At 35.7% G+C, this 23,125-nt stretch overlaps 1 non-coding gene across 1 annotated transcript; it reads right to left on the bottom strand.

Annotated features, from left to right (window-relative positions):
- Window positions 1-22,649: 22,649 nt before the first annotated feature.
- LOC141650683 (small nucleolar RNA R71) lies at window positions 22,650-22,756 on the bottom strand. Its single transcript, XR_012546702.1, has one exon. It is a non-coding gene; the product is annotated as a small nucleolar RNA R71 (small nucleolar RNA).
- Between the last annotated feature and the right edge of the window lie 369 nt (window positions 22,757-23,125).

The following is a 23,125-nucleotide window of genomic DNA, read 5'->3' as shown; positions in this document are numbered from 1 at the left end:
ATTACCTTATCAATAGTGCTTCCATTAGCAGGCATATAGTGCATCTTAAGATAGGGGCAGCGAATGCAATTCTTTGTTTCTGAAGCAATCTTAACACCCTGCCATTTTTTGCAGAAAAAGCTATGTTAGATACTACTAACTACTATCAACTTTAACACCCAGCCATTGTAAGACACGCTGATTTATCACCTTCACTGTTACGGGCAAGTAAAAAATATTTGGCTTATTCAATGTCCACATCACTCCAACTGCATCAATAACCTACAAATATATATAGTTTGAAAATGTCTAGGTTACATAAAATGTCGAGATAAATGAACCTAGGTCCCTTAAGACTTGAACAAAAGTAAACTATGAATAAATATGAGGAGTCCTTACAGTGTCTATTAACCATTTGTCCGCACCGAAAGTTCTTAATTCTTTTCGAGTGACATTAATCCACTCTGTGTTAACTAGAATCTCAAACAAGTATCTGACAGGTTCAAGTTCAATGTCAGTGTATGTATAAAATTATTGTTGTTAATAAAATCAGTAGTAAAAAAATAAAAATATGATAGTAAATTGAGAGCTTACGGTATACTTCTGCGGTTGTTGAAAACTAGATTGAGAAGCTCATCGTCGTGTATGGAAATGGAGGTCGTGTTCTATTCAATTTTTTCTTCTTGAAATGCAAATGAATAAAATGAGCATAGATTTAAAAAACCTGTTACAACTGTCAAGTATAAAATTAGTATAGGTAATACAGTATATATGTATTATTACCTGAGACGTGAACAGAGAGCATGGGCATCAAATAGAATTTTGTCTTTGAAGCGATTTTCGATGAAAGTTACTATTTGGTAGCAAACCCTTGCACCGAAAATTTTGAGTCTTTGCTTCTACAAAATACAAAAGAACATCCAATAATTTGGCATTCAAGCTTGGGATTTGGTAGTAAACACTTTATCTACTTTGGTAAAGTTAATATAACACTTTTAGCAATGAACTTACGATATGTAGATCACTGGAATTATCTTTTTATCACCTTTGTAGGTCTCTAATAAGCGGAGCAGGTAAATCCCACTATCAGCTTCATCAGCAACACCAATAACTGATTTAGGAACTTCCTCAAGTGTATGCCCATATACATTCTCGATAGTAGGCATTTTCTCTCTCAAGTACTTAGTCACGTACTTCCTCTGCCAAACAAGATTTAGAAAAACAGTGTTGATTGCCACTTAACATTACTAATTACTTTGCATACGCATTTGATAACATTGAAACACATATCGCATATTCAATATGATCCGCATAGTCCAGGGAATGCTTCTTCATATGGTGTAAGACTTCTAACTTTTGTTTGGGGAAATTAAAACAAAACACAAATTGTGCGTGTAGTTGTATGGAACAAAAATCAAGATAGGAAAAAGTCATAACATTTAGCTACAACAAATATCACATGTCAATAATTAACATAGTCATTAATAAAGACTCACAAGAGCCGCTCTTGCAAAATCATCAAAATCTCTTCTAGTCTGAAAACATTTAGAGAAGTCTCTAATTATATGCAAGACGAATAATTTTAATAACATAAGAAATAAGAATAAGAAGTAAAAGACTGAAATGACACTTACGGTACACGATCCGAGAGGCATATAAAACCTTGACAATGATTCACGTGATTTTGATTTTTCACTCTGATTCAACATGTGACACCACATACATGTAACCGTCTCGAGACAGTCTCTCACCTGGACAAGATAGTCTTCAAATCTGCCCGAGTAAGTGAATGGATGGCGTTTTCGAAAAGAATTTCACTGCAAGGGTAAATAGAAAATTTAGTAGAAGTGTATGTACAAGATCAAAATAAAGTATCTAACCCGACTAGTTACAAGCCGCATACCCCATCAAACGACTCCCCAAAAACATACTCCAATACTTCTTTTTCAGATGATTCAAGTCCCCCACGACACTAACATTCCTCTAGAGAAAAGGTGATCTAAACACCTCAAAGCGGGCACTCTACTCCTCTTATGTGGCAGAATTTCAGCTGGGGGAGATGCAGGAAACGAAGGAATAACTGGATCTCGCTCTGGTGATAACGAAGAGACAGGTGATACACAAAGAGGTGATCCAAGAGGGGGCACTTGTGGTGATCTTTCACATGGAGGTGATTGTGGAGAGTCACCTTGTTGCGACTCTGAACTGAGTAGTTTAAAAGAAGGTGGCGTAATAATAGGAGGTGACGGAAAAGAAGGGGGTGTAAACCTTGGAGGTGGTGTAAACCGTCGGGATGTAGATGCTTGCTTCTCAAAGTTCAGTGGCTCAAGTTCCTGAGACTCCGAGTCCACTAAAATGACAGGAGACATCTTTGAGGTGGCAGGTACACTTAAAGGCTCCTTTCTTACCTCACTTACAGTCTCTTTTGGTACCTCACTTAGAGGCTCCTTTGTTACCTCACTTACAAGCTCCTTGGTTTCATTAACGGGGCGTTTACCCAAAGCAATTTCAAGTTTCACAAGCGCTGCCAATAACTCGTCTTCGGAGGAGAATTTGCGTTTAGCAAATTCACTAAGTGGATCGAAGCTAGATCTTCAATCCCTCCACCATTTTGCATTCATCACTGTCAGTTTCAATCCCCTTTCCATTTACATAAGCCGGTTTAGCTCCATGATTGACTTCATCTTTGCTTGGCTGAGACAATTGATAGCCTTGACCCAATGCTTCTGCCATGGACGCCATCTGACGCACAAGATCACAATCGGGCCGCTCTATTTTAGCTTCGAGAGGACATCCAAGAATGTATTATAAGCAACAAAAACCCGTTTGCGCTTCCGCTAACTTCTTAACAATATAGCTTCCTTCTTCAACTTATCTATCGTCTCGGGTGCTTGATCAGAAGGTCCGGCAGGTGGGTGATCAGAAGGTCCAGCAGGTGGGTCCATGGGCTCTTGGACAGAAGGCCTAACTGTGGTGTGTGATAGGTTGGGATTGCTCTCTCCATCAACATTAGGCTTGACAATACGAGGTTGAACAACTCCCCTCCCAAACCCTGCCGGTTGCTCATCTTTCATCCGTTTTGAAATAGCATTTTTGGACCATGAAGACAATGTCGGGAAGACTCGTGGAGTCGTGTCATACTTGAATTTAACTCTATCCAGATAGATAAAAACCAGAACCATGACTGGACCTCCAAAATTAGATGTGTCACAATTGGTGCGGTTCCAAGAATCTACACTGTTAATTAGGTGCTTGAGTGTAAACCCACACCAGTTCAAAGATTGAACACAAGAAAGATCCTTAAGACACTTCAAAATTCGAAGGCTTGCATGAATACCTTTAACACCCATTAAAAATGTTGAGACTATAAAAACTATGAAGTTCCTTTTAAAGTCATCTCCACCTTCTTTTTGGGTAATCATCAAATCAAATAATTGTGATGTCGTTACTTTTGCGTGGCTATCACTAAACTGCTTCAACCAAGCACGTTTTAGTTTCAAAAACTCCTCATTCGGGTCATTTAAGCTGGCTATTTCTACTTCAAAGAGGACCCATGGGAATACCAGTAGCTAGGTGAATATCTTCTTCGGTAATCACAAGTTTTTCATCCATAAGAGATGTTGAACACGTGTTGAAGTTGGAAACCAACCAATAAGATAAATACCCGGGTACCATGTTAGTGTTAAGCGAAATAGGCCACCAAAACCCATTGACTGGATATCTGACTTTTGTTTATCACTCATATGTTGCTTGATAAATTGTAAAAGCAATTTTGGTGACATTCTCGGTCCTCAAAAATACATCGGAACATCATTTCTGTCTCCCTCCCCAATGGCAATAAAGAATTGATCAGAGCGGGAGATCGTTTGGATGATATTGGAACTAGAGTAGACTTACTTGTACTTGCACGGGCTTTCGAACCGCTCACTGAAATTGCTTCAAGTCGTTCATATATAAAGGAACATGTCACAACAATGATTTCATGTTATGGTAAAGACTGACTAGCGAGAAAATGGGAATGCTAAGAAACGACCTTCGGGTAGAACCATAATGGAAGCATGATCTCTTTTTCTTTTCCTAGCAGGAGAGCCCTTCGTCTTGCTTGGACTTGGAGTAGGATCACCTATCGCCTTTTTCTTCATTTCTGTTGAACCAGGGAAAACCAATTTAGAGGAAACTCTAGCAAGAACTTGTAAGACGAAACTAAGCTAGCAGAAATCAAAATCTGCGAGTACAAGCGGACATAAATGCAACGATGAATTTGTGTATGTAACGAAATTAGAGGATCCACAAATGCAACGAAATTTGAGTATGTATAAGCATAGATAAATGTATCTAGCATGAAAAGGACAAATAAAGCTACCACGGGACGCAGAAACTAAGCTATCATCAAATCAAAATCAGGAAAACGAGTTCAAATCAAAATGTACGAAACCCTAACTTTCAGAATTGGAATTGTTTAGTAAACCGTAGTGTTTCGAATACAAATTGGTAACTAAATAAGAAATAAAAGTGTGAATTGAAGCTTACCTTTAATTATAATGGAGCCGTAACTATGGAAGTTGATGAATTGTGGAAGAGACGGAGAGTAAGTAGACGAAAGTTGGAGATGAAATGATACTCTTGGTCGAGCACGACATGCGACGGTCGTCGTCCTGAAGGTCCGATGGTCGGTGGCAATGGCGGTGGCGGTGGCGGTGGCGGTGGAAAGGGACGAAACTCAGGTGGTATTGAGGGAATAAATGTGTCGGGGGTGTTGGTGGTACTGTTGTAAGAATTGGGAGGTAATTAAATGAGTGTTTTAATATTGGTTCGCACGGTTCGTACCGTAAGATAGTTCGCACGAGAACTTTGATTCTATATATATATATATATATATATATATATATATATATATATATATATATATATATATATATATATATATATATATATATATATATATATATATATATATATATATATATATATATATAGGGTTGAGATCCCATGAGAACCTCCTTCCCATGAGAACCATGAGAACCCCTATTTACCATTGAATAGATAAAATTAAGCGCCCAAACGTACGCATATCATCCTTAGCCATTATAACATTTAAATTACTAAAATATCCTCTCCTCTTAGTAAAATCAATGAAACACGATTTCCAACAGGAAAATCTGAGAAAGCTTATGATTACTCATCACAATGAAAATCGTCAGATTAATTGTAAGGAAATCATCAACTACAAAGAAATCATGTAATTCAATAACACAACAGGTAAACAATTTATTAACCATGCTTCATCTAGGAATTTTGTTATCCTAATTTTTGAGTTGATTTGTACAATTTACTTATATATTTTGCTCAAATACATTAGATTTTAATTTTGGGTGTTTTATGTTTTACAATTCATGTTAGTATTTGCGAAATAACTAGAAATGTATGTATAGCTTTTTTTTTTTTTAAATTGTACCTTAAGCAGGTACAGAATGTATCCAAGGTTGTTTAAAGATAGTAAGATTTATTTTGTTATTATGTGGTTTTGACAAACTATTAGGAGTTTATTAATAGTACTTGACAACATGCTGACATGGTTACATGCTGTATATATAGCAAAAAGGTTCAAAACATGAACCATCGGTTCAAAATAGTATTTGATAGATTGTAGCTGAGAGTTTTTGGTTTTGCGATTCATCGTGAGATTTATGAAAACAAGTACTTCCTCTGTTTCAGTCAATAGTTTACACTTGCTTTATTTTCCCCTCACAAAATAAAGCAAATGTAAACTATTTACTGGGGCGAAGGGAGTAATTACTAGTGTACTTGTAGCTATTTTGAATTGTACCTAAGAATGTTAAAGAATGTACCTAGGATTGTTTAATATTGTATGATATTATTTCTCACGTGTTTTTGTCAAATAATGAAAGGATGTCTTAATGATAGGTACTAATAAAAGGTCGTATATAACAAATGTTCAGAAAACATGGACCATAGGTTCAAAGCACTTGCACCATAGGTTCAGAATAATAATGGATATATTGCAAACGATGTGGGTACTTTGTGCTTTACGATTCACGTAAGGGTTGTGGAAACAAGTAATTAGTAATGATATACTTCCTCCATTTACTTTTTATCTTCCCATTTTAATAAAATATTACTCACATATAATAGGGAAATGGGAAAATAAATTTTAAATAACTTCTTCTCCCAATCATATGAGAGGTCTCTCAATAACGCTACTGAGAGACAGTCTCTCTAAAGTTCTTGTGAATGGGAAGATAGAAAAAAAAAAAGCAGAGGAAGGAATTATTTTGAATCTTACCTTAAGTAATTATAAAAAGGTATTTATAGATTTTTTTTATGTTTTATAGTTTATTATTGTCTCATGTAATTTTGACAAATAATTAGGAGTTGTTTAACTGATAATAATTGGAAAAACAAGTAATATACAGTAAAAGTTCAGAACACATGTATCAAAGGTTCAACGCATTTATAATATAGGTTCAGGAAACACTAATGCTTGTCTTTGTCATTTGTCTTCAAAATGTACCATATTCCTCCATAGGTTTAGAAAAATATTTATAGTACTATAGGTTCAGAAATACATTTATATTATAGATTTAGCATTAAATTTTGCTCTTTTTGATTTGGGTAGATTAAAAATGGATCAAATCTTGATGATACAAAATAGAACAAGTGATAAGTGACAATTATCACAAAGTAGATCGTAATTGAACAAACTAACAACGATGACGACGAATTGGAACTAAGATTCTAAGAACATACTCCGTATATAAGAAGTAAAGTAAAGCAATAAAAACGAAGATTACAAAATCAGTTGACAAATATATTTTATATAAAGTACTAATAAGTAGAAACCAGATATAAATATAAATATGAGAAATTTATAAAATGAGCACAAGATCAACCTTGGTTTTAGATTTGTTTTTTAATAATTTTCTTATTTAACGATTTTAGATTTATTATCATTTATATTATGGATTTGTTACATCGTGTAAAGAAAAAAACGCTATATAAATAAAATATGGAGTAAGTTGGTAGAAAACAAAAATCAATGTATATAAAACAAAGATAAATAATAATATGAAATCTATAATAAATGTGTGTAGAAATGGGACGAAGTGGAAATCGGCCCGGGTTATAATTTTAGCCTAGCTTCGTCCCCATATATATATATATATATATATATATATATATATATATATATATATATATATATATATATATATATATATATATATATATATAGAGGCAAGATCCGGTGAGTCCACCTATATATTTGAGTCCCATGAGTCCACTTATGTATCACGCACTACACATAACAATATCACGGATATTTTTCTTTCGAAAAATTTATTTCAACTTGTGGTAACTTAGGGCGATGATTATGATCAGTGATCCCATTAGCAATCTGACATTGCTCAGCCTCACATCTTCCACATACCCATGTCTCTTAACAACCTGACATACATTTGAAAAAGAATGAACTAAACATTAGAAATTCAAATGTAGCGATAAAGATAATTTAGTACCATAGACAAACATTAGACAGGTGAGGACATACTCCTCATTCATATTTAAACAAGCTAAGCCAGAAAACCGAAAGTGATACATAGAATGATAGAACTAACTGAACATCGGAAATCCAAATTTAGCTATAGAAAATTTTTGGTGCCATAGACAAACATGAGATATTTAAACAATCTATGTCAGGGCTGAAATCCACCAAGCTAACTCAGTTCTAAGCTATTTTACAAGTGTCGACACAAGTTATTCAGCTTCATTCAGAAAAGAGAATTTCCATGTCTGTGTTAGCTATAGTGTTTCCGAGTACATCAAGAAGTATCGGAGCGGCATTTTATTGGCTTGCTTCAGTGACAACCCAGTAACATATAAAAAAACATAAGAAATGGCAAAGAAGTCCAACAAAGCCCGAGCTTGGTGCAAAAATAGGTTTCTTCTTAAATTTCAGGAATGAACACGACTTAAACTGACACACAATTGTGCTGAATTGTTCTGAAAGCACAAGGAAAGTTGGTTTGATAAACCAAATTGTACGAGTAACAAAGCAGTCTATACTACGAGTTTGAGTCTTTAATTAATTGTTACTTGTCAGATATTTCATGGCTTTAAACTTAGCATCGAAAATCCAAATTTAGCTATAGAAATTATTTGGTGCTATATTTGCTACACGTAAATTAGGTTCAGTGGTGTGATATTGTATAGTATAACTCGTGATATTGTTTAGTACAATCAGTGATATTATATATCGTAAATTTTGATATTGTTTTGTATAACTTGTGATACTCCTTTACTGAACTCACAAAACTCATATACAATATCACAGGTTATACTAAACAATATCACAGCTTAAATTTTTTTTTTTTAAAAAAAAAGGTGTTTTATTTTTTTTTTTTTTTTTTTTTTTTTTTTTTTTGTAAAAAACAACGTGATATTTTTGTATACAACGTGTGATACATAAGTGGACTCACGGGACTCAAAAAGATAGGGTGGACTCATGTGAGTCCACCCTATCTTTTTGAGTCCCGTGAGTCCACTTATGTATCACACGTTGTACACAAAAATATCACGTTTTTTTTACGAAAAAAAAAAGGTTTTTTAATTTTTTTTTTTTTAAATCTAAGCGGTGATATTTTTTAGTATAACCTGTGATATTGTATCTGAGTTTGTGAGTCCAATAAAAGAGTATCACAAGTTATACAAAACAATATCACACCTTATGATAAATAATATCACTGATTGTACTAAACAATATCACGAGTTATACTATACAATATCACACCACTGAACCTAATTCCGCCTTTCACTCCGCCTTTCACCATCTTCATTGTCAGTCACAATACCTTCTTTATCGACGACCCCAATGGTGACGAGATCGCTGGCTTTCGCTACTCCGCATGTACGTCAAATAAAATTACCATATTGGGAATGCATACACTCTATGGAAATTTACACCATTTTTTTGCTTAGAATTGACATAAGTTTGTATATATCCGACTGACTGCCTTCCTACACATAGGAGCCATTAGTGTAACGAGATAATGTTTTTTTGTAACTTGTAACCCTTGACATTTCGTTTTGTTCATTTGAATCAACGCACACGATCAAGACAAATTAAATCCCAAGTCATTATTTGGGGTCAAATTACACAACTATCACAACTCAGTAGCAACACTTGAATACAACTCGAGATTGAGTGGGTCATTCATTGGAGACCACGGATAAGTTAATCTCAGAAACACAAAGAATACAAAGATTTCAAGCATTTGCAGATTTTGCTCCCGAAGTAAAACATTATTGGATACACTGAGAGATGATAATCATCAGAACTGTTTTCATTTTCACAGATGATCAAGCATTTGCAGATTTTGCCAAGTTGCAGATTTTGCCAAGTTGAATCTGCCAAGTTGCAGATTTTGCCAAGTTGCAGATTTTGCTAAGTTGAACCCTTCAGTAACCCAACAGTCAACATATAGGGAAGGTTCAGAGATCATATTTACAGATGATGTGAGTTTGCAAGTTTTCATAGACCACTTGCAAGAGTTAGCAGTACAGGGGTGATGCAAATTAGTGAACATATCAGGTTTTTATTCTGCCTTTCTTTCATATTTCTGATATCTTTATTTTTCTCCACAAGTTCAACCACAAGAATGGCTTTTTCGTTTATCTCGCTATAGCTCTTCGTGTTCCTCAGGTATCAAAATTTTGCGATTGTTATATTTTGAAGTAGCAGTCGATCGATATAATTCTCCCCGCCATAGATCTGAAAAAAACACTACTATATTGTTATTCAATTCGTGATATTCTTGTGTACAGCGTGTGATACATAAGTGGACTCATGAGACTCAAAAATATAGGTGGACTCACCGGATCTTGTATATATATATATATATATATATATATATATATATATATATATATATATATATATATATATATATATATAAATTGAATCATGTGAGGCACCCTCCTTAGGGTGAGGCGGCTGAACCATTTACTCACCATTGGATCTAATTATTACAAATGCACCAGATGTTGACACGTGTCCCCATATATACTCCCAACTAACACATTTCCTCCCCATTTACTCACCATTTACATCTCACTTCCTCAACATTTACTCACCATTTATTTCTCTCTCTTCCTTTTCCGCCATTATCACTTTACAAGCTCATCTATTCCGCCATTATCACCATTTCTCCGTCTTCGCCATTCACTCCGTCTTCGCCATTCGCTGAACTCCGTCTTCCGCCATTGAAGTCGATTTCTTCTTTTCTTCGTATGTTCCTTTCCGCCATTGAAGTCGATTACTCAGTTTTCTCTTATTTTTATATTTTCCTTCGACTTCGTTTGATTTTTATGCATTTCATTTCTGCTCGATTATGTTCGCAATTTGATTTAAACTTTCTCTTATTTTTGTATTATGTTCGCAGGTTTTGATCGCTTTGTGAGCATAATCGAAGACAGTAGGAACGCATAAAATAAATTGCAGTCGATTTCTCCGCTTTTTCGTATGTTCCTTTCTATTTCAAACTTGTGAAACCAGTAGCTTATTTTGTGAATATAGGAGGTAAATTTGTGAAACCAGTAGCTTATTGTTATATTATCTTCAAACTTTGACTTAATTTTTGTCATCTGTTTGTTAAGATTTCGTTTACCTGTTTTTGTGAAACCTAGAACATATTTTGTGAATATAGGAGGTAAATTTGTGAAATCAGTAGCTTATTGTTATATTATCTTCAAACTTGGAGTTAATGTTTGTCATCTGTTTGTTAAGATTTCGTTTACCTGCTTTTGTGAAACCTAGAACTTATTTTGTGAATCTAGGAGATAAATTTGTGAAACCAGTAGCTTATTGTTATATTATCTTCAAACCAAGAATTTGGTCGTGTTGCATTTTCTCGTCATTGTTTTTCTCTGCGTGTTGTATTTTCTGCTGTTGTTGTTCTCATTGAATAAAGTCTGAGATTATTCAAAGGTTTGCATAAATTACAGAGGTTTGCATAAATTACACTAGCTATTGTTTGTCTTCTGCTGTTGTTGCTTGAGTGTTAATTGAATAAGGTCTGCGATTACAAAGAAGCAGAGAAACAAATTAAGAAGAAAAGAGCAAAATAGATGATTTTAACCACTTATAATGACCAAGTTTCACAAAACAAGCTCTTAGATTCACTGAATAAGGCCTGAGATTCACAAAACAGGGTCTGTGAATTCACCAAATAAAGGAATGAACAAAACAGATGATTTTAACCACTTATAATAACCAAGTTTCACAAAACAAGGTCTGAGATTCACTAAACAAGGTCTGAGATTCACCAAACAAGGTCTGAGAATCTAAACCTTTTTATTTTCCCGGTTTTTGTGATTCCTAGATCTAATTTTGTGAGAAATTTGTGCTTACTAGGTCTGAGAATCTCCTTCACCTTTGTTTATTTTCCCAGCTTGTTAGTCCAACTACCTAGGAATTTGTGTTTTGTATTTTCACATTTGTTTTTTTTAACTAATATTTGTATTTCACTTGTTTCATAGACAAGTATGACACCTTGGTGCAATGGTTGTGTTGTTAATCTTCTTGACGAAGATCAAAAGTCATTTCGCGCACTTTATGTCACTGAAAAACAAACAGCTATGGATTTCTCTTTTTCGCCGTTAAAGGAAGTTATAGTGCCTGGCCGTCACTATCAAGCATGTCATTCTGTTTTTAATAATGAAGATCTTATGGAAAAAATCTTCTCAAAAATTAATCATAACGAAGATAAAGCAAATATGGCGCTCGTTTGTCGAAATTGGGCTCAACTATTTCTGATACACAAAAGTGCACTTGGGGTCACCTTGGCATATTGGCTTTCTGTAGACATAAATGATATGAATGGTGTTCGGACTATTCGTAGGGGTCCTAGAATAGTCTTTCAAACATGCAAATGTTTCATGACGGAGGATATGATTGCCAAATTCTTACTGCATTATAAGCAAGCAAAAATTCCATCTCAGAGTACTCATCTCAATGCTCTTGATGATGCTGCACGCAGTGCAGTTAATGAGTCATTGCATGTTTTAAAAGCTACGCCGAGTGAAGAACGAGCTATAGCTATTGGCATTGTTGCTGACTTACTAGTCACTCATAGAGATATATCTTTTCTTGACTTACCTCTGATGATGATGTATATATAGCCTAGAGTTGTCCCTTGTTTGTAATGTACTATCTGTGTAACTAGGGCTTTGCACTTTAAGGTTTTAACTTTGCCCTTTTGTTATTTTGTATAATTTCGTAGTAGTGTCAACCTTCTGTATAATTACGTACGTCTTAGTTTAACATTTTGGATAACATAAATTATCATGTAATGTTGTACTTTTGTTTTAAATATTTGCATGGATCACTTTTCTATGTATAATGCAATGTTCTTTACTTCTGACTTTCTATTTAATTTTGTATTTGTTTTCTTACATATTCTTCCATGCACTTATAATGACCAACTTATTTTGTGACCTTATTTTGTGAATTTGTGGATCTTCTTTTGTGAATCTTGCAACTTATTATGTGAATCCTGGAAATTATTTTGTGAATCTTGGAACTTATTTTGTGAACTTATTTTGTGAAGCTTAGTCCTTGTTTAGTGAATCTGAGACCTTTAAATTCAGTTAATTGAGTTAATTGACCATAGCTTGTTGACCATAGCTTATTGTTATAATGTAATGTTCTTTAACAAGTTATACTGACCAAGTTTCACAAAACAAGCACTTAGATTCACTGAATAAGGTCTGAGATTCACAAAACAAGGTCTGTGAATTCACCAAATAAAGGTATGAGCAAAATAGATGATTTTAACCACTTACAATGACCAAGTTTCACAAAACAAGCCCTTAGATTCACTGAATAAGGTCTGAGATTCACAAAACAAGGTCTGTGAATTCACCAATTAAAGGTATGAGCAAAATAGATGATTTTAACCACTTATAATGACCAAGTTTCACAAAACAAGCCCTTAGATTCACTGAACAAGGTCTGAGATTCACAAAACAAGGTCTGAGAATCTAAACCTTACTGACCAAGTTTCTTTATTTTGTGAACTTATTTCCCTTGCTTTGTGAATAATAGGCTTTACTGAGTTGTAGGAAGCAAGCCAATCCAGGATGAAGCGACGTGCTGAGGACGTCATCAAGCTCTTTGCACCACTCTACCAAGCACCTACTGAAGCTACTTGAACCACTCTCTAAGCCACCTACAAAAAGAAAAGAATTTACAAAGACAGATCGCTGTGTTGAGGACTCGGATGTCTCTGGGGCTTTACCACTTTCTCAACAATAAGGAGAATCCACCATCGGATAAGCGATTGAAGCTATACAAGAAATGGGATTTGGTTCTCTATTGCATCTTAAAACAGATGTTGTTCCGGGTCACTTGGCGTACTGGCTAGTTTCAAATTATGACCACTGTACAGGATCGTTGTGTGATGGGAAACTCCTTGTTTTAGAGGAAGATATCCATCTGTGCATGGGATTGCCAATGGGTCCAAACATTGGGGAAGAAGCAAAAATTGGAGATAAGTGCCCTTCTTATGTGTCTCTTTTGGAGGAGTTTAGAAGTCAAAACCAAGGTAGTTCCATTGACGTCAAACACATTATGGAAAAGCTCTTTACACAAAGAGATGGTGGAGATGATTTCAAACGCACTTTCATCATTTATATCTTCAATGCTTTTTTAGGTGGTGTTGTAGGCAATCGGGCTAGTTTGAGACTTCTTAAAAGTTTGGTAAACACTGAGTTGATCTCCAAATTCAACTGGTGCAATTTCATCAAACGCAAATTGGCTGGCCAAGTTGAGTCTTGGCAAAAGGAGGAGTGGAAGGCCAAAAAGCTGAAAGAAAATTGGTTTAGTGGACCTATTATGGTCTTGGTTTTCATTTATCTTGACCGATTTGTCTTCAAAGCACGCCTTGTTACTCGGCAGTTTCCAACGCTCTCAACTTGGACTAAAGAAGCTATAACCAAGAGAGTTAAGCAGGAAGTGAATGACAAAAATTCGGACAAGAAAACTTTTGGCAGGGGTTCTATTGAGCCTCCAATGGTCTTCAACCTCCATATTCCACAGTTGTGTCCTCCTCCTCCAAATATTGAGCTCGACCAGTCTTCCAAGTCAACAATTCAAGAAAAAGCATCTGAAGCTGAAGCTGAAAAATTACCGCTACCTGGGAATGAAGGCACTGGTGAGTTTGTCCATAAACTTGCGTTTTCCGCAAAGGCAATAGCTCAAGCTTTTGCGGACTTCAAATCACTTGCGAGTCAAGCTCCCTCAAAACTGCCTTCAACAACAACAGTGAAGAAACTAGTTGCAGCTGTAGACGGCATAGCAGAAGGTTTTAAGTTATCTCAACAAGAGGATGATGCTGAAAATGTGAACGATGTGAAGAATGAGGAAAAGGTGTCGGACATTGTGGATGAGAATATCGCTGAGAAAGTGGTTGACGATATTCATGAGAATGTGGAGAAAGGTGGGGAGAATGTGGAGAAAGCTGGGGAGAATGTGGATAATTTTTATGGGTGGACTGAGGCTGATTTGTTGGCGGGATTGGATGCGATGGGTGAAGCTTTGCAACCAATAGCGCGACATCATTCACCACCACCAAATGCAGAATACCCATCCTTTAGGCTCCTAGCAGATGATGACCATTTGTTGTCTCAACTCGAGCCCGAGCCCGACACATATCTTTCCGTGTCATCCCTCCTTGTGGATGTCATCCCTCCTTTCACCGAGCCCACTCCTTTGGTAGGGAACACATCCTCTCACGCTGCTCTGGATGATGTTCTTCCTGACAAGGACGTCACTGAGCCTACAATTATTGAGATAACAGCTACTCCTCCTACTACTGTGGTACGGAAGACAACTCTTGATGTTATTTGCCTACCAGATACTCTACTTGTTTCAACAATCGATAAAACATCTGTGAGTAAACGATCTGTCAGTAATGTCTATATTCGTCGATCGCCACGTCATTTGGCAAAGTCGATTGCCCGTGTTCCTTGCAAAACCCCAACTATTGCTGCAATCCCATTTCCCTTATCTCCATTACCAATTGAAGAGGATGTTCCGGGTCGTGGTAAGAGGAGGGTTGTAGTTCCAGCTGAAGTTTTCCGATCGCCCTATTTGCAAAGAAATCTTAATGTTTTTAAGGATTTGAATCAAGCTGAGAAACAAGTATTAGATTTTATACTTGGCGAATCATATGATGAAACGGAGATTCTTTTCCAAAGTCAATGTCAGACTTTGACAAGGAGCCAGTTGAAGAGTATGCCTGAAGGCGATCGGATATCATCTCCTGTCATAGATGTGTATTGTGAGATCTTAAATAGTATTGAGATATTCAAATCCCGGACTTCCCCTTCTCGCTTATTTGTGTCGTATAGAAATGAAAGTGTTAGTCTTATTACCCTGTACTTTATCCAATTCTCCAAGTCTATTTTACATGATGTTGACTTCTAATCGTTACTCATACTGATTTTATTTTTTTGTTCCCAGTGTCTCTCCAATGTTGATGTTTCTGCAGTTCAACTAGTAAGTCTTTGATTTTGGTCTGCTTATATTTCAACTTAAGTTCATTTTTGTCTTTTTTATTCACTGCATTTTTGTCTTTTTAATTCAGTTTACTTTTTGTCCTTTTTCGGGTTTGCGCTCCAATAGTCTCCGCCTCATGCCCACCTTTCTTGATTTGTATCGACCTCAGAACTAAAAGTAGCAAAGTGCAAATCATCCATCCTATGAAAGGCAGATCTGTTGATTATTCTTGTTTTATCCAACCTTTGGTACGTCTATTATTTCCATTTTGCTTAGGAAAATGTGTGTTATTGTGATTCTACTAGAAAATGACTTTGTGAATGTATGACTTTATTTTGTGAAGCCTACACTTAAGGTTTGTGAATCTTATCACTTTAACTACTTATGTTGACCAAGTTTCACAAAAACAAGCCCTAAGATTCATTGAACAAGGTCTGAGATTCACAAGATAAGGTCTGAGATTCACAAAATTAAGAGCAAAATAGATGATTTTAAACCACGACCAAGTTTCACAGAACAAGCCCTAAGATTCACTGAACAAGGCCTGAGATTCACAAGATAAGGTCTGAGATTCACAAAATTAAGAGCAAAGTAGATGATTTTAAACCACGACCAAGTTTTCACAAAACAAGCCCTAACATTCACTGAACAAGGTCTGAGATTCACAAGATAACGTCTGAGATTCACAAAATTAAGAGCAAAATAGATGATTTTAAACCACGACCAAGTTTCACAGAACAAGCCCTAAGATTCACTGAACAAGGTCTGAGATTCACAAGATAAGGTCTGAGATTCACAAAATTAAGAGCAAAATAGATGATTTTAAACCACGCCCAAGTTTCACATAACAAGCCCTAAAATTCACTGAACAAGGTCTGAGATTCACAAGATAAGGTCTGAGATTCATAAAATTAAGAGCAAAGTAGATGATTTTAAACCACGACCAAGTTTCACAGAACAAGCCCTAAGATTCACTGAACAAGGTCTGAGATTCACAAGATAAGGTCTGAGATTCATAAAATTAAGAGCAAAATAGATGATTTTAAACCACGACCAAGTTTCACAGAACAAGCCCTAAGATTCACTGAACAAGGTCTGAGTAGATGATTTTCCTTTGTTTATACCTGTGCTAAGAAAGACTGATTTCTCTTTTGTTCATACAGAAAGAAAATCTCATCCTAACTTTTAAACCAAAGGTGCCAAAGACTGACAAGTATTTTGTGGACGCCCGAAGTGTTTATCCCAAAATCAAACTTAACTTCTGATGAAATAGATAATGGCATCTATTTATTGAACATATTGGAGAATTACAAAGGAAACAAAAGTGATTGTCCAATAACCATATATACTGTAAGATTACTTTTTCAACTCTATTTATACATTGATAAATATAAATTTTTATAAATTTGCAACACATTATTATTCCCCTTTTTCCATTTATAGGAAGCTCAGGTGAAGCGTTTTGCACCGAGGGTGTGCTATCGATTATTACATGTGATAAGAACGTATTAAGAGATAGAGTGAAAAAAGATGCACTAGAATGGAGTCGTGTACCGCTGTAAGAACCTTCTTCTTTTAATATTATCATATTTTTCTTGCAAAACCTTTAGTACTTTAGTTGATTAAATAATGTTATATGTTCGTATTGTGGCAAAGTGGCTCTCGACCACTTCCTTACAAAGGACCAAAGAATTGTTGGATTATGTATGCGGATCAAAATCGGCACAAACTAAATTGTAATGATTTTGCTTTGATTTTACAATATAAAAGTTATATGATTTTGATTTGATTTTACAATATAAAAGTTATATTGTGAGAGATATTGACTAATTGCATTTCCTCATTATTTAAGTGACGCTATGGTGTCCACTCCATGGATGGAAGTCACAAGACAGGCTTTACAGACCCTTGGACCACGTGGCTTTGTTATGGATCAGGTAAGTATCATTTTCCTTTCCTTTTTCTTTTCATGTTTCATTTTACTTTTTTTGTGAATCCTAGAACTTGTTTTGTGAATCCTAGAACTTATTTTGTGAATCCTAGAACTTATTTTGTGAATCTTGGAACTTATTTTGTGAACTTATTTTGTGAATCCTGGAACTTGTTTTGTGAATCTTGGACCTTATTTTGTGAATCCTGGACCTTATTTTGTGAATGCTGGAACTTATTTTGTGAATCCTTTGCCTATGTTTTGTTAAATTTGATTTTGTAGGTGATTGATATGTTTGGAGTGAAGTCCACACTCGGTACATCAGATCTCCTCTACTTGCCAACCACAGTATATGTGAGCTTCAAATCCTGTAGATGTTGATATTCAAGTATTTGCTTTCGTAATGTTGCTTCTCTCTGGTTTATTAAAATGGTCCTACTTTTGTCACATGCAGACCGTTCATAAAGTACGCAACCCAGCTATTTAGCGTCAATACCTGAAGTCTGATTACATTCCATTTGATGGGAGCAATATCCAAAAGGTGAAAGATCCCTTTTCTACTATTTATGTTCTTTTTTATTTATTTTCGTTCATGTGTATTGTTAATTGGTTTGTGTATTGCAGGTTTTTATCCCTATGTTTAACGATAAGTGTCGTCATTGGTGGGCTTGCGTTTGCGATTTAAAGCAAAAAGTAAATTTCATCCTCGACTCGAGCACCGATTTACATGCGGATCCTGATAACCACGCAGCCCACGAGATTGTATGATTTTTTCCCAAAAAATTTTGGAGTATTTATCTTTAGTTTCTTAAAAATATATCCCTGTCATATTTTTATGTTCTATTGGCTTTTTCATGTTCCAGTTGTACCAAGTTTCATCTGTTCTTTATGGTGGTTCATCTGCATTTGAACCTTTGCGGTTGATGTACATGAACCCAATTGAAAACCTTCAAGTCCCTCAACAAAAAACATGATATGTAACCATGTATCTTCGTTTTTTAGGCTATATTATGAGATATATCGTACAAGTTTGAATGGTCCCTCTCTGACCAAAACCATGTACCCAATCCCATATTGCTGAAATGAATGGTTGAATAGTTGATCTTCACTTGAGATGTTTCTCTTTACTCATAAATGTTTATTTATTTGTAGTTTTGATTGTGGAGTGTTTATGCTGAAATGGTTGGACAATGAAAGTTTATGGACCAACAGTGAATATTTTGAGGTATAGATTTATGGGTTTTGCCTCCTACCTTGCCATTGCTACATATTAAATATATACTATACTGTATGAAAATCTCTTTTACAGAAATTGCCTGACTATCGAAAGAAGATAATATTGGAACTTCTTAAATGTGATAAAAATACAAAAACGGTACACTTGCTTGACTTAAAATTAATGCAAAGTCCATTTGGTCATAACTTTGGTGAACCTCTCTTAATTGTTACTTGTTTTTCATGGTATAGGTGTTTCATTGATGACATGACAGTCTTTTTGCAAGCAAATGATCTTTCTCCGATGGATATGTGTTCACCGCGGACATCCTTGCTTCAAAGAGGCTGCTATATCTATCTTGTGTTGATGTACTCAGTATTCAAAATGGTGAAATTCGGACATATGACCTTGTTTGTTTGTAATGGTACCATGAATTGATTATTCTGTAGTCTTGTATTTGTGTAGTTGAGAATGTATTTAGTAGTCGAGAATGTAATGCTACAAGAAATTGTGAAACTTGGATTTGACCATAAGATGAGACGGATGTACTTCGTATGACGGTCTTTTATTGAGAGACAAAGATGTTTAATGCAAGCCGCCTTCTCATTTGATTCGCATCTTTTTCTGTATTATGTACAATTACATGTTTAATGTCATCAACTAAAGGCTTTATTTCATTGGGGAACGATGTTGGATTCAGGCTAAATTGGGAAACGATGACATCGACTAAAGACTAAATTTTGATCAAAATCACAAAAATACTTAATGCTGGATTCAGGCTAAATTGGGAAACGATGACATCGACTAAAGACTAAATTTTGATCAAAATCACAAAAATACTTAATGCTGGATTCAGGTCTAGGTTTCATAATTTTATGTTCCAGTTTCACAAGATAAGTTCCAGGATTCACAACATTGAGTAAAAGAAACATCTTAAGTGAAGATCAACTATTCAAGACTTAGTTTCACAATTTCATGCTCCAGTTTCACAATTGCATGCTCCAGTTTCATGTATTCTTAAGAAAAGATCCACGTGGTCTCAATTTCGCAATTTTGCAATTTCGTAATTTCAAATTTCTCTTCAACTTCCATATTCACTAACTGCTCTCTCTTCAACTTCCATATTCACTAACTGCTCCAATTTCACATCCGTCTTCGCCATTATCCGCCATTATCATTGAGCTTTTGTTCTGCCATTAGCATTACCGTTTCTACTATCGCTATCATCCGCAAATTAGGTATTTTTCTATCTACTTTCTCAATTTTCGATTCATCCTCCTTTTGTTTCGTTTTTTTCACCATAATTTTCAATCAACTTCTTTAATTCGTCAAATTATTGTTTTTATTATGCAGGTTTTTGTTATTGAGGGTTTATCGTTTTTGCCAGTTTTTGTTAGTGAGGGTTTAGGGTTTTTTTAGTATATTTCGATTCTCTTGCGTATGGTTTTGTGATTAATTTATCGTTCTTTGGATGCATGTTCTTTGCCAGTTTTTAAATGTTTTTGTTAGTGAGGGTTTAGGGTTTAGGGTTTGATGTGACCATAATTGGCGCATATTTAGCCCCCGAATTAGCCTTGTTTCCATGCTTTTTAGTGCTTATTTGGGTCATTTCCTATCTTTAGTTCTTTGTTTTGCATATTCTTTGAGATTTTGATCCCTTGGTAGGAAATGAGTAAGAATCTTGCATTTTCATGGCAAAACGAGACTAAATTGATCGAATTCAATGACCAAGCATCAAGGAGAGACAAGATTAGAAGGCCTTTGTACATATCATAGTAGAAGAGTAATGTTGAGGAAAGATCCTTGAGTCCCCAAGGAAATCCCCAAGGAATTTATGAAGAAAAGGGAAGAAAAGAAGAAGTTACTATGCTGACTGACAATCCGAGCGGATTGTCAACAATCCGTCCGTCCAGCCCCTGCACAATCCGAGCGTCCCACGCCAGAATCCGCTCGGATTCCACCGCTCAAATCCGTCCGTCCCGACCTTATTCCGCCCGGATTTCTTCACAGCACGGATTGTCTTCTTCAAGCTACGAAAAGAGAAGCCCTTCTCTCAGAAAATATCGGGTCCTCCTTGCTCAACTTAAAAAGTGTAATTACTAGTTTAGCCCTTAGTTAATCCTAATGCATCCTCCCTAATTTTCACTATAAATACCCCATTAGGCTAATTAGAGGAGCATGTTCTTCTTATCAATAATTAGTGTAGTTAATATCAATCAAATCTCTCTTCAATATTGTAATCAAGTATTAATCAAGTTTTAATCCAAGTTCTAGTTCTTTAATCTCTCTTTTGTTCATCCTTTATTTTGGGTAATTGAAGATTATTTGGGTTATTATTGGGAGATTGACAACCTCTCAATCTAGCATTCAAGTACTTCTATTATTCTTGCTTTATTATTGGAATCATTAGTAGGTATAATCTCTTAATCCCTTTTTAATTATTGCTAATTACTTTCATTTATTCATCATGTTTCATATTGTTGGTATGATTGACAACCTTGCTAGCATGATCAACATGATAATGAGTGAGTAGTCTCTTAGCTAGGGTTAATGGGTGATTAGGGGAAACCAACATAGGGAATGATTCATGCTTAAATTAATATGCTTTCATTTTTTATTTGCTTGCTTGTTTTGATCTCAACTCATGCACATGTTATATTTGATGAAATGTTAAGCCTATGAATCCTTGCATTTACTATCATCTCCTATCTTTTCAATGAGACTTGTAAGACATAACCCAACTCGAGTCTCATAAGACCATGCATGTTGTTGAGTAGGGAAGATTAAGTCGACTTGTAGGTGTTGTACAATCTAATCGATTCGCCCTCGGACCCAAACTTTCCTAGGATTGTAAGATATAACCCAACTCAATCCATCACAACAATAATTGCTTGCTTATAATTTGAGAACATGTTTGTATGATCATATCCCATGATTCCCCTATGATCCCATGACACCCTAGTGCCTTTAATCAATTGTTTACACCCCTTTTATTCATCTTGCTTGTTTATTTTCATTGTTATTCTAGTTTAGTAACCTTCTACATCAACCCAATTTGTGACACCCCTTAGACACCACTAGTTACAATAGAAATCTCATTTCAACTCCCGTCCCTTGGGATCCGACCTTTACTTGCCTCTTTACTAATTGTAGAGTTGCTTGTTAAGCTATAAATTGTGTTTTGATTCGACCGTGACCAACGACCACATCTTAATTTGTGAACACTTAGCGGGATCGCATCAAAAATGGCGCCGTTGCCGGGGACGGTGTTTGTTTGACTTAGATTTCCCTTTTGTCATTAGTTGTGTCTTTCTTCACCTTGAGGAAGTAAAACTCCTCAAGGTTTGTTCTAATTGTTTTTGAGTTGTTTGATATTTTGCATGTCTAGAAGGTTACAAGGTGATTTGTTACCTTTTGACCGTGAAATCGAAAGAACCTTGACGAACAATAGGAGACTTGTTAGGAGGAATTTGAGAGGTGTTGGTGAAGTTGTTCAACCCACTAGTGAGTTTGTCAATCCTTTCGCAATAGAAGGAGAAGAAAACCCATTACACAATACCCCACAAAATCCACCTACAATGCCAAAATTCTCGTCACACTCCGTACCCACCGAGGAGAATCTACCAAATGGTACTCCTACACCGCAACATCTCACCGGAAATTTTATTACCAAGTTCGCCTTCATCCAACTTGTTGAGAGGAGCCAATTTGGGGGGATGCCTAGTGAGGATCCTCATTCTCATATGGAAACCTTTTGCGATTATTGTGATGTTATCTCTCAAACGGGCGTGACTCAAGACCAAATTAGATGGGTCTTATTTCCTTTTTCCTTAATCGGCACCACAAAGCAATGGTTGAAGGGCCTTGATAAGGCCACCCTTGGAATAGATTCTTGGAAGAAGTTGGCTCTAGCTTTCTACAAAAAATTCTACCCACCGGAAAAGACCAACATGCTAAGAGCTCAAATTACGGGTTTTAAGCAAAGGGATGAAGAGTCTTTGTATGAAGCTTGGGAGCGGTTCAAAGGTATTTGTCGCTCATGTCCTCACCATGGACTTAGCGAATGGTTTTTGGTGCAACAATTTTGGAATGGTTTATATGAAGATTCTAGGAACATTCTCAATATGGGATCAAATGGAATGTTCACCGAAGTTGATGACAATCAAACATGGAACAAGATTGAGGAAATGGCGGTCCATAACTCACAATATAGTAGACCTCGCAAGGCTACTAGAGGAGGAAAGCATGAAGTGGACTCCGTTACTCAATTGGGTGCTCAACTTAGTGCTCACATTGACACAATCAACTTGAAGTTTGAACAAGCTATGGCTAGACTTGAGGAAAACTCAAAATCATCGAAGCATCATGTTAATGCCATGACGGCATCCTCATCAATCCCAAGTGGGATATGTGAGAATTGTGGAAC

The sequence above is a fragment of the Silene latifolia genome, chromosome 3, assembly GCF_048544455.1.
Source record: "Silene latifolia isolate original U9 population chromosome 3, ASM4854445v1, whole genome shotgun sequence".
In the NCBI taxonomy this organism is placed as follows: Eukaryota; Viridiplantae; Streptophyta; class Magnoliopsida; order Caryophyllales; family Caryophyllaceae; genus Silene; species Silene latifolia.
This window is presented reverse-complemented; position numbering and strand designations above follow the sequence as displayed.